A 16,282-nucleotide genomic window follows, 5' to 3' on the forward strand; every position below is an offset into this window, starting at 1 on the left:
CTTTTACTCCTCCACAAGGGCGCGAAGGAGGCCGCGGCACATCACGGCTGAGGGACCGGAGCTATTTGAACTTCCCCGGTCCTCATTGCGAAAGCCCATCAGGGAGCCTGCGCGGGTAGAGCTGTGTGTGCGGAAGGAGAGAGGCAGGCTGACGCCCTAATAAAGATAAAAGGCTTCAATAAACCCACAAACCCCGGTGTGACAGACCCAGACCAGTGGGGTACAGGAGTCTGGTAGAGGGCAAATATACTGGTCACTGGATGAGTAGTTTTCTGTTCCCTGAGTGACCAGAGCAGGGGCTGCACTAGAGTCAGGAACCTGCTAGAACCAGTTAAGGCAGGCAGGCTAATTAGGACACCTGGAGCCAATTAAGAAGCTGCTAGAATCAATTAAGGCAGGCTAATCAGGGCACCTGGGTTTTAAAAGGAGCTCACTTCAGTTTGTGGTGCGAGTGTGAGGAGCTGGGAGTGAGAGGGTGTGCTGCTGGAGGACTGAGGAGCACAAGCGTTATCAGACACCAGGAGGAAGGTCCTGTGGTGAGAATAAGGAAGGTGTTTGGAGGAGGCCATGGGGAAGTAGCCCAGGGAGTTGTAGCTGTCATGCAGCTGTTACAGGAGGCACTATAGACAGCTGCAGTCATCAGGGCCCTGGGCTGGAACCTGGAGTAGAGGGTGGGCCCGGGTTCCCCCCAAACCTCCCAATTGACCTGGACTGTGGGTTCTTCCAGAGGGGAAGGTCTCTGGGCTGTTCCCCAACCCACATGGTGAATCTCTGAGGCAAGAAAATCCGCCAATAAGCGCAGGACCCACCAAGATAGAGGAGGAACTTTGTCACACCGGGTAATGGGCCTGGCTTTTCGAAGGTAGCTACACACCGCGGTGGAGGAGAGCATGAAGGCGTTAATCAGGATCAACGCACTGCCATTTCATTCAGGAGCTAAAGCTCTCGCAGCCTGCGCTGGCATTTAGAAACTGCCACTTCGGTGGGACTCCCTGCGCACCCCCAACCCCATCACCCTGGGGTTACAGATGCTTCTCCTTCAAGGTGCAGCAGCTTGTTTGGCATCCCAAGGAGAGAAGCCAGTGGAGGGACCAGAGCTACAAGGGGGCCAATTAACTGACAGGCTCCCCATGTCGCTCACTGCAGGATGGATATGGAGTAGGGGACTAATGGGCTGGGGGGACCCCTCCACAAGTGGGTGCTGCTGGGGGAAAAGATTACTGATCAGCTTCCAGCTCCAGCCGGACCATTAACCCAGAACCAAGCGCTTGTAGAACTGCACTCAGGTAGCTGTCTAGGAACTGTTCCCATCTGGATCTAGGTGTAGCTCTTCCCATAGACATCTATCAGTCTTGATCATTTCCCATATGTATCTCCTGTCTGTCTGGTTCATATCACTCTAGCTCATTCATAGAGCACCCAGCACCATAGCAACTCACATTGCAATAGACTACTCGTCTTTTGCGGATGGTTTTGACATATTCGTTACTGGCCTTTGGAGATCAGTCAGGTCACCCCTAATGCTTGGGTTGGATTTTTGTTTTTAATCGCTTGATTCAGCTGGTCTGTCTCTTCCTCCTGCGTTAGCACTGGACTGTCTCCCCCAGTGTGATCTGTTTTCCTTGCCACTCTTTTGCGATAAGTGTCAGGGTTGTGCCAAATATTTGAGCATCAGCTTCAAAAGCATTGAAATTTTGCAGTTAGTTTTTCATAAAATTGATCTTATTACACACACACACACACACACACCAAATAGTTCTGAAGTTTCATGCTTTTTTTGCTCCAATTTAGGAATGTATTTTAATGCCCATGGGTCACTTGCATGCTAAAGTGCTCCTATTTCAGTGTTTTGTTCTGCCAAAGATACTCCTGTAGGAAAAACCCTTAGCAAATGTCACATTTGGATGACAAAAAATCATTTAAAAAGCACAAATTTGGGGCTGTGAAATGGCGGGTATTAGATATTTTTAATTATGAAATGGAATGAACCTTGGCTAGCTTTGCATTATAGTTTTCCCCACCTGACTGGCTCCACCTACTGGCAGGATGGGGACATTGAAAGTGCCATTTAAACATTCTGGGTTGGAAGTACTTTACCATAGGCCGGTCTCTAAATGAGCCGGGGACCTTTCTGAGGTAGAGGGTTGCATGCTGGACATTTTGTATCCGTGGAAGGCTTGGGTGAAATCAGTTGCTGGCTGTATGCAGGCTACTGTGGTGCAAACAGGTGACCCAAGATGCACTGGCCTGGCATGGCTACATAATGAGCACTGGTTTCAGTAGAGGGGTTGGTTGATTGTTTTTGTGCATCCGAGACAAAAATGCCAAAGAGAAATGGAGAAACTCACATCCCAACCGGCCACAGCTCTGTCTGCTAGCCAGCTAACAAGCTCTACTCTCTGTGATGCTAAGGAGTGCAAGAGACTAGGGTGAGCAGTGACGTAGGAGGTGGTGGTATTACTCCTTGTGTGCTGGGAGGCTGGAAATGTTGCGGGGGAAGGGCAATGGGTCATTTTGCCCACCCTGTTGCATGACCTGTGGGGGATAGGTGTGGGCATAGAATAAGGACCAAGACAGACAGGCAGAGGGCACCAAGCAGCTCTGGATGTTCTGTTACCCGGGCAGGAGTCTAGGGTCATAAATATAAAACCAACCCGATCCTGTAAGGTGCTGAGTGACCTCAGTTCCCAATGAAGTTAAATGGCGTTAAAAGAAACAAGCACCGCACGGAGGTACTCAGCACCTTGCAGGCTCAGACCCCGTGAGGCTTAAAACCCAGTAGCCCACCCCTCCATGACTTAGACTAACCCCAACTCTCTAGTCACAGGAGACGAGGCAGGCGATCAGCCCTGTAGTGCTGAGCCCGGCATAGCTCGGATTACAGTACCTTGGGCATGCGATCAACCCAAAATGGGTTTGGTTGTTCATGACACTCCCAGCACTGGAGGGAAAAGTCCACTGTGCAAGTGAGGCTTCCCATTAAGTTACACTCAAAGGGCATGAGGTTGGGTTGCTCCTTGTACTGAAGGGCAGGTTTGTGCTGCCAGAGCGGGGCGGTCCAGCGGGCAATGTACTCATCAGGGACTCCGGAGCTGGGGGTTCTGTGCCCAGCTCTACTGCCAATCTCCTGTGCAACTCTGGGCACCTCTCTGTGCCTCCATTTGCCCAGCTTGTCTCTTAGCCTGCAAGCTCCCCGGGACAGGGGTTGTCTCTTGCTATGTGTCTGAATGGCGCCTGGCACATCTGTAATACAAAGCATAATAACTGCAGGGAGGGTGGGGTGGTTCAAATCCATCGGCGCTCGCTGTTGCTTTGTACCCAACTCCTGGAGCACTCCTTTCCTATCCGAAACCTCCGGCTGCACGGTACCTGCTGCGAACGTCCACATGGAATCCTGACTGACGTACCTGAAAATGCCCAGTGCGTGACTTGGCATTGTGAGGAGCGATAGCCAGGCCATCTTCTCCTTGTTATGAGCGATCCACGCTATTCCACCAAGGCCCCAGTCCCTTGGCTCTACTCCTTCCCCATTTCCCCTCGAAAGGCTGTGAGACCACAGCATGATCTCTGATGGTTGGCTGTGTGGTGTTTTCTCCTTGATTTTGTTTGTGAGGAGAGGGGGAGAAGTCTTGTGATAATCCTCTCCGGTAAGATTAAGCTTTCATGTTAAATTGCACCTGCTTTTACATCACAGAGATGAAAGACTAACAGACGACCACAAAAAAAAAAATATTAAATTGACATCTCCAGAGCTTGATCCAAAGGGATTACCAGCCAGTTTAGTGCTTTAGAGGATATCCAGTGTTCATCAGAAGAGACTGGTTGAAATTAAGCCAGCCTTTGATGGGATTGGAGGATAATTATTTCCATCAATAATTCCTCCCAAGCCCAGAGGAAATAGTGCGTCGCTTGTTCCAGGATAGTAGTCCTCCTTGGCTGCCTCAAGGCCAAGTAAGAATTAACCCCTGGAAACAAAACAAAATCCTATTCGTCTCAACTGGCGCTTCGGTATTAAGATTCCTGCTCCCCATAACCTGAGAAAAGAAGCTCTGGACCCCTCACAGTACAGCAGCTGAGCTATGTATTGTCATGCCAACTGGAGACCCTTTTGTGCTGACAATGCACCAAAGAACAGTTCTGCACAATGCTGGGCCAAGACGACTCTTCAAGCCCACTTCCTTCGTTCGCATCAGCCTCGCGTTCAAATGGACCCTGCCCGACGTATGTTGGGGGACATGCAAAACTATCAGTAAGTTCTCCCGCATGCCGTGTCGTGTAGCTAATCCATCCAGAGAGGGGTTCCACAGGTCACCAATTATGAGAAATTGGTAATTGATCCTAATGATTGAGCCTCAAAAGGCAGGCAGCATGTTTTTAAAAGGGGCTCAGGAAAGGTCACAAGCTAATTATTTTGAGCAAATCTAGCAATTATCCATGGATCTTCGCAGGGAGTTAAAACAATGTCGATGCTGGGAGAGACCTAGAGCTTTATTGCAAGTAGATGAGTAGAATTGAAGGCCAGCCAGGACCATGCGATCATCCTGTATAACACGAGCCAGAGAATTTCACCCAGTTACCCCTGTATTGGACCCAGGAACTTGTCTTTGGCTAAACATACCTTCCATAAAGGCATCCAGGTGTGATTTGATGGCATCAAGAGATGGAGAAAATCACCACTTCCCTTGGTAGTTTGCTCCAGTGATTCATCACCCTCCTTGTTAAAAATGTGTTTCTAGTTTGAATTTGTCTGGCTTTAACTTCCAGCCACTGGTTCTTGCTCTGCCTTTCGCCACAAGATTAAAGAGCCCTTTAGTACCTGGGATTCTCTCTCTCTGAAGGTACTTACCCACCTTGATCAAGTCACCTCTTGATCTTCTTTTGACAAGCTAAACGCACTACCTTTGCCATACAACGTGGAGCCAGGAGTGCTGACCCAGCCCCATGCAGGGTGCGTGCCTCACCCAGCTTGGCTCTTTCTATCAGGGTTCCACGCAGAGGCCATTCCAGGAGACCACAGAGGGTTCATCGAGGTTCTTCTCCTTCCCAGTGTCATTTCTCAGCACAGTCAGGCTCTTCTCCCCCCAGAGGAGTTCTGAAAACCTGGGGATAGACCCTGTTAGAGAGACCGTGAGATCAGGATCAGACCTAATATGGATGGCAGACTCTCTCACCTCATCTACTGTGGGGCTCCTACACCTTCCTCTGAGGCATCTGGTGCTGGCTGCTGTCAGAGAGAGGACACTGGACTAGAGGGGCTGTGTCTGCTCCAGTTTGGCAAGCCCTATGTTTCCTGATATTATAATCCATTAAACACCATCAATGTGCACTACCCATCTCTCTCTCTGTCTATATTGGCTCCCTTTCCCTCTTAGGGTACGTCTTCACTACCCGCCGTAACGGCGGGTAGCAATCGATTTATCCGGGATCGATATATCGCGTCTCATTAAGACGCAATATATCGATCCCCGAACGCGCTCACCGTCGACTCCGGAACTCCACCAGAGCGAGCGGCGGTAGCGCAGTCGACGGGGGAGCCGCGGCCATCGATCCCGCGCCATCTGGACCCCAGGTAATTCGATCCAAGATACTTCGACTTCAGCTACGCTATTCGCATAGCTGAAGTTGCGTATCTTGGATCGATTTCCCGCCCCCCAGTGTAGACCAGCCCTTATACTTAAAGATTAGGGAGATCGTAGGGCTGGCTGAAAGTTGGTAATTAGTTTCCAGGTGAAATTATTTTTTTTTTTTTAACTATTCTTGGATTCTTTTAAAAAAAAAATCATTGAATCAAAATGGAAACTGTTGTGCCAAATCAGAAATTCATTTGAATCCAAATGAAAAATGAGGTTTTCTCCCTCCTGAATGTTTTTCCCCAAGGAAAGAAAGAAGAAAAGAGTTGGGGAGGACATTTCCCCCCCCCACACACCCAAAAAAAAGCCCAGAAAATGTTTCATCTTGAATTAGAACAATTGGTCATTTTGTTTCAATGAAGAATTGGGAAGAATTCACACAATCTAAACATTGTCCACAAAAACATTCAGATCATTTGTAAAGACATTTTTTTGTTGAAAAAAGCGCCCTTGGATGAAAAGATTTCAGCTGGGTCTAGTAGACAGGCAGGAAGGTCAGCCATCTATTGGACAGACAGACACATTATTAGGGCCTCCCTACTACACACCCCTTCTTCCCAGGATACCACCAGTTAATGCTTACGTGGCTGTGCCTTAAATTCTGCCTGATCCTATCACCACATCCCCTTTCCCACTTTTCCTTCCCCTTTGTATCCTGCTTGGGGGGGGGTTGTTGCTTTCACCTGTCCTTTTCGAGCCCCTCCCCCTGTTGTGAAATGACACGGGCCTGGCAAACGTGCTGCTGACAGTTGTGCAGTTCGATGAAAAGAAAACCCTTGAATTCTAAAAGCGTCTAACAAAGGCTGACTTGGTTCAGGATATAATTTTGGGGTTGCGTTCCAGTATCGTGTGGAGTAGCTGCTGTCAGCAACTGAATAGCTTTGCATTGCACTGCTTTTCACTCCCTTTTCTTCCCCTGTCTGGGATGGGTGTTCTCCCATCAAGTGCCAGGCTGGGAGCCAGCCTCTCTGCCTCCTCCCACCCTGCCTCTCTCCTGATGGAGGAATTGATTTGAATTAGAGGCCTCGTCCTCACAGCTTTCAAAACCAACTGTCTGCTGAAGACAGCAAGTAAGAGAGCATGTGGGAGGGAGGGAATAGATTTTTAAAGGGACAGCACCAGTACAGCTAACCCTAAGTGTCCACAACTCATGAATCGCATCCCCCCAAATCATGAGTGGTGTCAAAATAACAATGTTTTTTTAAATTGGGGTTCTTTTCCTTGGGAGCCTTTAGGGAACACTTAGGTCCTTCTTTTCCAGCATTGCTCTGTAGCTACAAAGACTAGAATTTTTTTTTTTTTTTTAAAGTTGAGCTTCTTACCTGATCACATGCCTCCGGGAGCTGGGGCTTTATGGAAAACATCACGAGACTCATGATAAAAATCGCAAGAGTTGGCAGCAGTGTCTGGTGATGTCAGACTTCAAACTCCCCCTGGATCCTTCAGCTAGCTCTGTGAGTGAAGGAAGTGTAGGGCTGTGTGTGAGATATACCCCCTGCACTCATTCTCATGTCCCCTCCATGTGCGACACCCTGGGCTGTCTTTTCCCTGGAGGGGAATGCCCTACCGGTCAGACTGCCAGACGTGGAAGGGAACAGAAAATTCTCATTTTCCCCTCCTTCATGTGCTGTGATGGGGCTGGGGGCGCACAGCCCGTGGGCTCTAGTGACTCGGGTGTATTGTAAGATCATTCCTCAGTGCATTGCATGTACAACTCCCCCCACCCGCAGCCACCCCCTTACCCATCATCTTCCTTGTAAATCCCGGCTCAGCCACACCAATCCCTGCAGATCCATTGCCCCTCCTGGAGCAGGGACACATGGGAGCAGCAGGGGCTCTTGCAAGTGACTTCTTCCCATAGTTGCCTTCCCTCCAGCTTCTACAGAACCGCCTCTCCTCCACACGCCTGAGATAGCGAGCTGGGGCTGGTTCCACAGGGGGTGGGGCAGGAGGTAGCTCTCACTGCCTGTAACCATTTCTAGGCCCCGCTAGTCTGATGGGGTGCTGGTATCAGGCGTGGTGCAAACCCCACTGAAGTCAAGGCGAGTCTTTCCAAGGACTGCAATGAGCGTTCGGGGTCAGGCCCCTGGTCAGTAATGTGCTACGGGAGGCTAGTGTCTCTGAGAGCTGTTCCACATCCCCTCGCCCCGCTGCTCACCCAGCCCTGAGCCACAGCAGCCAGGCCACTACGGAGTGAGAGGACCATCAGCATGGCTCCCAGCTGCTCCCATCCCATGTCAGAGCTGCCCTTTGCCCTCTGGCTTTACCACCACACTCCCCTACAGCCAAACTTCCTGTCGACTTCGCCAGTCACGTCCCCCAGATCCAGGTCAGGATGGAAAGTTTATAAGCTTGTTTTATTTATTTGAGTAACACTACAGGTGAAACCAATGAAATCGTGTTTATGGCGCCCCTTCCCGCTGTGGTTTACTGCTCTCTCTTCACCTTTCCAGGCTTTGAAATAAACATCTTAGGGGCCTGAAAACATATTGTCTTTCCTTAGGAGTGTTGCTGTTTGGGGGATGACAGAACCCCTTTGTCCTCCCCCAGACCGAGCCCTGCTGCTTCGCATGGCCCTGAGGCCGACACGGCTTCAGTGCTCTCATTCTGGTTTTCATCCGTCTGGGCCCAGGCTCCTCGTTACCAGCACAGCTCTGCAAGTGCCGGCCCCTGAGCATTTCCACCAGTGCAACCAATGGCAGATGGTCTGCCCAGCATGGAGGTGCGACCCCATGACCCCCACTCTGCCAGAGGGCCAGGAGCCAGCTGGTATAGCCCAGAGAGGGGGCTGGGCCAGGTGTGCTGGCCCCCCCCCCCCCAGCACGGCTCCAATGCAGCCCTGTCCCCACTTCACCCCAGAGCCAGCGGGGGAGGGCAGGGCAGCAATGAATATTCCCAGAGGTGCAGCTGCCCCTGCAGACACAGGCTGCGTAAGTGGCCTGCCCTCTGCTCCCATGGGTTAACTGAGTGCGGGGTGTTTGGTTCACAAGGAGCTCAGTGCCTTTGGCTCTCAAGTCTCCATGGTCCATTTGCTAGGGTTGAAACCAACCACTGAGTTTCATACGGTTTCCAGCCCAGACCGTTCAGTGGCCAGGTTCCCCTGAAACTCAGCCCAGCCTGAGATCAGCTGGGTCACCCAGGGTTACCCACCTGCCCCCATTTTGGGGTCTTTAACAAAATACAAAACCGAGTAAGTTTCACCTAGTCCATCACGTAAGTTTCACATGGGCTCAACTAGTGCAGAGCTGATCACAAAGTCCTGTTTCAGCGTAGATGCTACCAACACCTGGGCCGGGGGTGGGCACTTTAAAAGTTCTTGGTAACCAAATAGTAGTTCTTCTGGTTTGGGGTTTAGAATGCAAAAGACTTTCTCTGCCAGCTGGTGAGAACTTCACAGCCAGCTGCATTTTTTAACTGAAACTACAGCAATTGATTGTGTGTCTGTGACGGGGTTGGGACTCACCACCTGGCGCCTCCTACTGGTTGTTTCAGGAATTAGCTCTGTCCAGTGGAGCGCCCCCTCCTGGTGGTGTCCCGTCCGTCGTCTCGCCCTCAGTTGGCGTGTCCGGACCCGCGTTGCTCCCAAGCTCACGGCGTCCTCTTCGAGCCACTGCCTTCCGGCAGTGCCACTTAGTCCATCCTCGCCCCCTTCCGGGGGGGGAATCAATCAGCTGCCTCTCTGCGACCTGGCCGATGTGGCCAACTGCACCCTCAAAGTCACTCCCCTCTTGGCAGGGGATTGGTGCAGCTCTAGATGGCTGCTCCGTTGGCTGGGTGCAAGGCAAGGGGGAAAGGGGGAGGCACCCAGGCCCGCCCACTACTCTGGGTCCCAACCCAGGGACCCTCTAGTGGCAGCCGTCCTGCCCTCCTTCTCTCCCTCCGTCTGTCCACGTCCCTGGGCTGCTTCCCCTTCGGCCCCTCGCACCGGCTAGGCCCTTCCCTTCAGGGCCTGCAGTCTGACATACTCCAGGCTGGAGTTACCCTCTGCTCCCCCGGGCCTGCCCAGCACTGTGCCGTCCCAGGTGCTAGTCTCCCAGCCTGGAGACAGACCTTCCCCTGTCAAAGGCCTGGGACAGACTGCCTGCTCCTGTCCTGAGCAGCCATCTTATAGGGCTGACCCTGGCCCTGATTGGCTCCCTCCAATCTGGGCCCTGATTGGCTCCCTATAAGGCCTTCCCTGATTGGCTCCCTGTCTGCGCAGGCCCACTGGCCTGCTGCAGCCCAAATTTTGGGGCAGCCGCCCCACTACAGTGTCCTTTTAGGATGCTCTGTGTAGAAGCCAGTTGGGATAGATTTGAAAGACTCCATTTTTGGCAGCATTGATAAGGTACCTTCACCTCCGCCATTCTTCTTGATTCCACTCCTCCTGTGCACACATGCAAGCGTGTCGTTAAAATGTATGCCATGTTCTGAGTTCAGCCGCAGTTCAGTGGGGTCAGAATAAATCGGGGAGCGTAAAGGCTGGCTGTGACTCCAGTTGGGAATGCACAGCTAAGGCAGTGGTGAGGCGCTGTCAGTTCACAAAGCAACGCAGCTCAGGAGAGTGGCAGGGGTGGGAAGGGAAAGTCATGACCTATGGTCAGTTATGGTTATGTCAAATGTAAATTGTAAATTCCAGGTTGCTGACTGGCCCCAAGAACTGTCTGACTGTGTCTTGTCTGAATCCAAGATGTAAAGATTTCATTAAGGAGCCAAGACACGCAGGAGCTATTTATATTGACGCAGCAAAATATTTGCTTTTCCCTTTGTTTTGTTTCTTACCTGGCAGGGCCGTGGCAAGCCATGTTCCCTGCTCTTGCTCACCCAGGGCCCAAGCAGCAGCCACCTCTCTTGATTAAGCAGGTATTAGAAACACTGAATTGCCCAAGCCAATTGGGCGAGCAATGAGCTGTGGGTCATCCGCTCACCCTTGATTTTTACTGGCATCCTGCTGCCTGGGGCAGCCTCCTGCCCTGGCTTAGAAGAATGATTGTTCTTTGATCACCTGATGGCAAAGAACGGTGCATCAGTTTACAGCAGGTTAACTTGCATGTAAACGGACTAGGGGCTGAATTTTTCCATGTGCAGCTTGGTTACATGCAGCAGAACTTCCTCTTGTTTGGTTACAGTATCAATTGTCCTGAAGTACTGGAATTGGGAGGAGGAGACATGTAAATATTTCATCAACTGATCATTCTTTCTGTAATAATTAATGCTACCCACAGGCTGCTGTCTTGAAAGCCCCAGCGCTGAAATCTTCTAATTCGTATTGTGCAGGGATGGCATTGGACAGTGGCAGTGCAAGCTTCCCTAACCTTTCTCATCTCCAGCTGCAGATCCCATCTTTGCTTCCATTGGCTGCTTGGTCTGTCTGCTGACAGTCCGCCAGGCCACTGATCATTGTCTACTGCCCTATGGCTTTTGGTAACACGTCCATTATCCTTATGCATATTACCCATTAACATCCGCCCTGCCCCCATGGGGTGAGACGCTGAACAGACACACAAGAAAGGCCACGGTCTCGACAAGGTAGATGATTAATGTAAGAAAAATGTCAACAGGTGCTTAGTTGCTGTCCTGCTGTGTGGAGTGGCTCACGACCAATGAGCGCCTGCCTCAGGGCAGAGTGTCCCAGACAGCACAGACCCCCTCCAAATGGTGTGGTCTAGGCCTAGATTTCCCCAAGCCAATAACAAATGGGAATTCCTGGATCACTGTAACAGTCTTATCATGGAGCCTCAGGCAGTCCCCTTAGGCCATGTCTTTACTACCACTTTTGTCTGCAAAACTTATGCCGCACACTGCTGAGCAAAAACACCCCCCTGAGAGTCGTAAGTTTCACCAGCATAAGTGGCCGTGTGCCCAGCGCTATGTCCGTGGCAGAGCTTCTCCTGCTGCCATAGCCACCGCCCCTTGTTGGGGATGGCTTCATTATATTGAGGGGAGAGTTCTCCTGTCGGCATAGAGTGGCTACAGGAGAGATCTTACAGCGGCGCAGCTGCATCAGTGCGGCTGTGCCACTGTAAGCTCTCTCGTGTAGACATGGCCGTAGCCTCTCCAGTTTATCTTGCCAACCAGACAAACTGGGCTTAGTGATAAATGGGCACTTGCACCAAAAATCACACCACATTCAGGCTGCTTCTCAAGAGACCAGCCACTTACCCCCAGATCAATCCGTACCCTGGACCTTACACCGAAGACAACACGGGGAGCCAGTCCTGTAATAAATTGTCTAGAGGTTCATTAACTAGGAAAACGGAATAAGAGAATTATTTTCAGGTCAGCGCAAGCAAACATACACACACACCAATGAGTTACCATCTAAATGCTCTAGCCTCTGTTTGCCAGATGCTGGGAATGAGCGACAAGGGATGGATCACCTGTACTGTTCATTCCCTCTGGGGCACCTGGCACTGGCCGCTGTCGGAAGACAGGATACTGGGCTAGATGGACCTTTGGTCTCACCCAGTAGGGCCATTCTTATGTTCTTAAATCCTAAGAGTGACAGAATTGTAGTGATCTGTCAATTCCAAGTGTCTTTCAGGACAGACCCAGCAGGCAGCCCGCAGGGATCTCTGGCTTCAGTTTAGAGTCTCTGACCATTCAGAGTTCAAACAGCCAAAAAGACGCAGTTTCTTCTAGTCAGGGATTTTTATCCCTTCCCCCAGAGTTCAAGATGATGGGACAAGTTCATGTGCATGTCGCCTCTTCATGGGTGGGGGTGGGGAGTAATGCAATCAACAAAGTCTTTGTTACCCAATGGTTTGTCTGGTGTCTGTTGGCCTTTTGTTGGGGAGGAGATAACACTTGCTGGGTAATGCTTCACTCCTGACGGGGGGGTTTACAGTTCCAGAGCAAATACTTAACACTTAAATCTCTATAATAGGCTATAGATATAAGTGAGATTCATGCATGCAGCATTTCATAGAGTCTACATGCATTATTGTAAGACTAATACCTGTTTTGAGCAAAACTAACATCCAGGTGACCTGGTCTGGTCTCCAGCTATGAGGCTGTCAGTTCTTAGCTCATGCCTGCAGCCTGGGCAAGAGCTGGCATCTGGCCTAGCAGCATCATCGTTACATTTTCTATTGTCACTGAATTGCCCCCAACCATCCCTCCACCCGCACCTCGTCCCGGTGCCCCAGCCAGCCTGCTACACCACTGCCACCTCAAGGGCTGACCCAAAGCCACTTGAAACTGATGAGAAAGCTCATAACTTCAAGGGGACTTGGTGTCCTCTTGCACCCTGTTCAACCCCCCCGCCCCAGGAATATGTGCCTGCAAGACAGCTCTGCAGAACAAGAGCGGCCCCTTCCTGGAAGGTTAAACGGAAGCATTTGCCTGGAATGAGGCGTTGACACTGATGGCATTTTAGCAATATTAGTCCTTCGCTGGTGCTCTTGGTAGGACCACGGCCCGGATTCTCCCTTTGCTGCCCCCTCCCCTCGCTGCTTGTGTCCTGCTTCATTCGGGGAGTCTCTTTGGGTCTGTCAGGGCCGGGGGACTGTGCTGGTCACCCTGCTGCCCTCAGACATGCCAGCTGGGTAGGGAAGAAGTACCAGCCAAGCCTCCGTAGTGGGAACACCGGGTAGTGCAGTATGGCAGGTTGGCCAGCAGAGCTTGGAGCCAGGAGCAACTGGAGTGAGAGTGCACAGCCCACCTGCTGGGATCACGGTCCCATTGCTGAGGGGTTTGGTGGCTACTGCATTAGTGTGTGTTGTTGTTTGGACCTGCTTTTCCCTTCTCCTGCTGGCTGTTTTCCTTCCTGTTTCACCTGTTAAACGAGCTGTCGCCAAGCTGCAGTCTCCCGGCCTCGGTCTCTAAATGCTTGTGGCAGCTCTTGCGTGAAAGCAGATGGAAACGTGTCTGCGTCGCACTGGAGCCAGACTTCAGACAAGTGTTTTCTCGAGTCTCGTTTGAACGTTGATTGTTTCCTGTGACACACAAGCGACTGGGAACAGAATTCTCTCCACCTAAGCCCCGCGCGGCTTTAATGGGAGGTGACGGTGTCCTGAGAGCTGTGTGTAATCCCAGAGCCGTCTCCTCCCATTCTGCTAGCTGCTATTTCTCCATCCAGAGCTTTAGGTGGGCTGGGTGGAAGCTCCCTCTGAAGGGCGGGTAGAGGGGCAGCCATCTCCAGGCTGGGAATGGGCTTCCCAGTAGTTCCTACTGCCTCTCCTACAGCAGCTCCTCTGTGGCTGGTGCCCTGTGCTGCCCACCCACCTCGGTGGCTGGTGCCCTGTCCCATCCCCTCCCCACCCTTGCGCCTGACGTACATACGCCTGGCTCAGGTGTCTCCAGCAGGACCCATGGTGGCTGGAAGGCTGGACTGTGCTGGGCCCAGGAGTCATAGAATCATAGAATATCAGGGTTGGTAGAGACCTCAGGAGGTCGTCTAGTCCAACCCCCTGCTCAAAGCAGGACCAATTCCCAACTAAATCACCCCAGCCAGGGCTTTGTCAAGCCTGACCTTAAAAACCTCTAAGGAAGGAGATTCCACCACCTTCCTAGGTAACCCATTCCAGTACTTCACCACCCTCCTAGTGAAATAGTTTTTTCCTAATATCCAACCTAAACCTCCCCTACTGCAATTTGAGACCATTACTCCTTGTTCTGTCATCTGGTACCACTGAGAACAGTCTAGATCCATCCTCTTTGGAACCCCCTTTCAGGTAGTTGAAAGCAGCTATCAAATCCCCCCTCATTCTTCTCTTCCGTAGACTAAATAATCCCAGTTCCCGCAGCCTCTCCTCATAAGTCATGTGCTCCAACACCCAAATCATTTTTGTTGCCCTCCGCTGGACTCTTTCCAATTTTTCCACATCCTTCTTGTAGTGTGGGGCCCAAAACTGGACACAGTATTCCAGATGAGGCCTCACCAATGTCGAATAGAGGGGAATGATCACGTCCCTCGATCTGCTGGCAATATCCCCTACTTATACAGCCCAAAATGCCGTTAGCCTTCTTGTCAACTCATATCCAGCTTCTCGTCCACTGTAACCCCTAGGTCCTTTTCTGCAGAACTGCTGCCTAGCCATTCGGTCCCTAGTCTGTAACAGTGCATGGGATTCTTCATCCTAAGTGCAGGACTCTGCACTTGTCCTTGTTGAACCTCATCAGATTTCTTTTGGCCCAATCCTCTAATTTGTCTAGGTCCCTCTGTATCCTATCCCTACCCTCCAGCGTATCTACCTCTCCCTCCTGTTTAGTGTCATCTGCAAACTTCAGAGTAGCAGCCATGTTAGTCTGTATCCGCAAAAAGAACAGGAGTACTTGTGGCACCTTAGAGACTAACACATTTATTTGAGCATCTGCATGAGCGTTTGGGTGGGTGTGAGTGAGCCCATGTGTCTGAATGTAAGATAGGGACAGAGTTGTGCAATTACCCCACGTAGGAGACAGCGTGAGAGATGCAGGGAAAGGAAGAGATTCAGTAACAATTGCTTTGGGCCTGCTGCATTAACCCTGCTTAGCAGTGCCCGGAAAATGTGCCACAGTGGCTGAGGCATGATGGAAACTATAGCCATCTCCTGTCTTTGCGCCACTGTATTCCATGGTCCCAGGGAAGCCATGATAAAAGTCTACTTTGTGCTGGGCAATGAATCCCACTGTCTGTTGGACGCTACAGGTGGCTCCACCTTTGCCGAAGGACCCCCCCCCCCATTGGCTATGAATGCGTATGGGTTCTGCCCTGCTGAGTAGTTTTGACGGGGGTTGCCCACAGCTTGGATGTTTCCAGCTGCGCTGATCGGATAGCTCTGGTGGAATTTGGGGTGCACTTCCAGGTACCTGCTGGGCTGGAACCCGGTCTGCGTGAGGCACTGAGCCCACTCCAACCACAGGTTGTACTTCTGGCATCTCTTCAACTTCATCCTTCAGTTCTGGAACCAGGTCTTAACCTGCTTGTAAGTGAGCCCCAGAACTGCAGCCAGTTCCTGGATCTGTTGGGGGCTGAGGTATTTCTGGCTCTGGAACCGCTGGTGCAGGCTTTGCAGCTGCTCCTTGGAGAAGGCAGTATGGATCTTGGCCTTCTTCATCCCTCCCTCTCTTTCCTTCCCATTCTTCTGAGGCTTGGACGCAGGCTGGGGGGACGAGGATTCTGTCTGGGGGCTGGGGGCCGAATCTGGTGTGAAGTGGCTGAAATTCCCAGAGCTGGAGGAAGCAGGGGAGAGATCTGAGTTCTGGCTTTTCTCCACCAGAAACTGAGCATCACCAGCTGCTTCTATTCCCCTTCCTGGGCATGACAGAGCACGTTCTGTATCCCCTGCTGAGTTCCAGTAAAACTCCCGGTAGCCCATGCCAGTCCCACTTGGGTAAGGCTGGTAAGGGGGCCCAGCCAAGTGAGCACTCATGTGGGTTTGGTTTGAAGGGGTGTTCCTCCCCCACCTCCCAATAGACAACACCTCACTCAAGGGCTGGAGCTCAGCACCTAAGCAGGGTTAATGCAGAGGGCCCAAAGCAATTGTTACTGAATCTCTTCCTTTCCCAGCATCTCTCACACTGTCTCCTACGTGGGGTAATTGCACAACTCTGTCCCTATCTTACATTCAGACACATGGGCTCACTCACACCCACCCAAACGCTCATGCAGATGCTCAAATAAATGTGTTAGTCTCTAAGGTGCCACAAGGACTCCTGTTCTATCCGCAGACTTGAGTCCAACCTGTGCC

General features: G+C 51.4%; 1 pseudogene; it reads right to left on the reverse strand.

Moving 5' to 3' along the window:
• Nucleotides 1-15,071: 15,071 nt before the first annotated feature.
• On the reverse strand, nucleotides 15,072-15,964 carry LOC112104835 (annotated as a pseudogene).
• Nucleotides 15,965-16,282: the final 318 nt, after the last annotated feature.

Source organism: Terrapene carolina, unplaced genomic scaffold (assembly GCF_002925995.2).
Source record: "Terrapene carolina triunguis isolate 2854851 unplaced genomic scaffold, T_m_triunguis-2.0 Scaffold951, whole genome shotgun sequence".
Lineage (NCBI taxonomy): Eukaryota > Metazoa > Chordata > Testudines > Emydidae > Terrapene > Terrapene triunguis.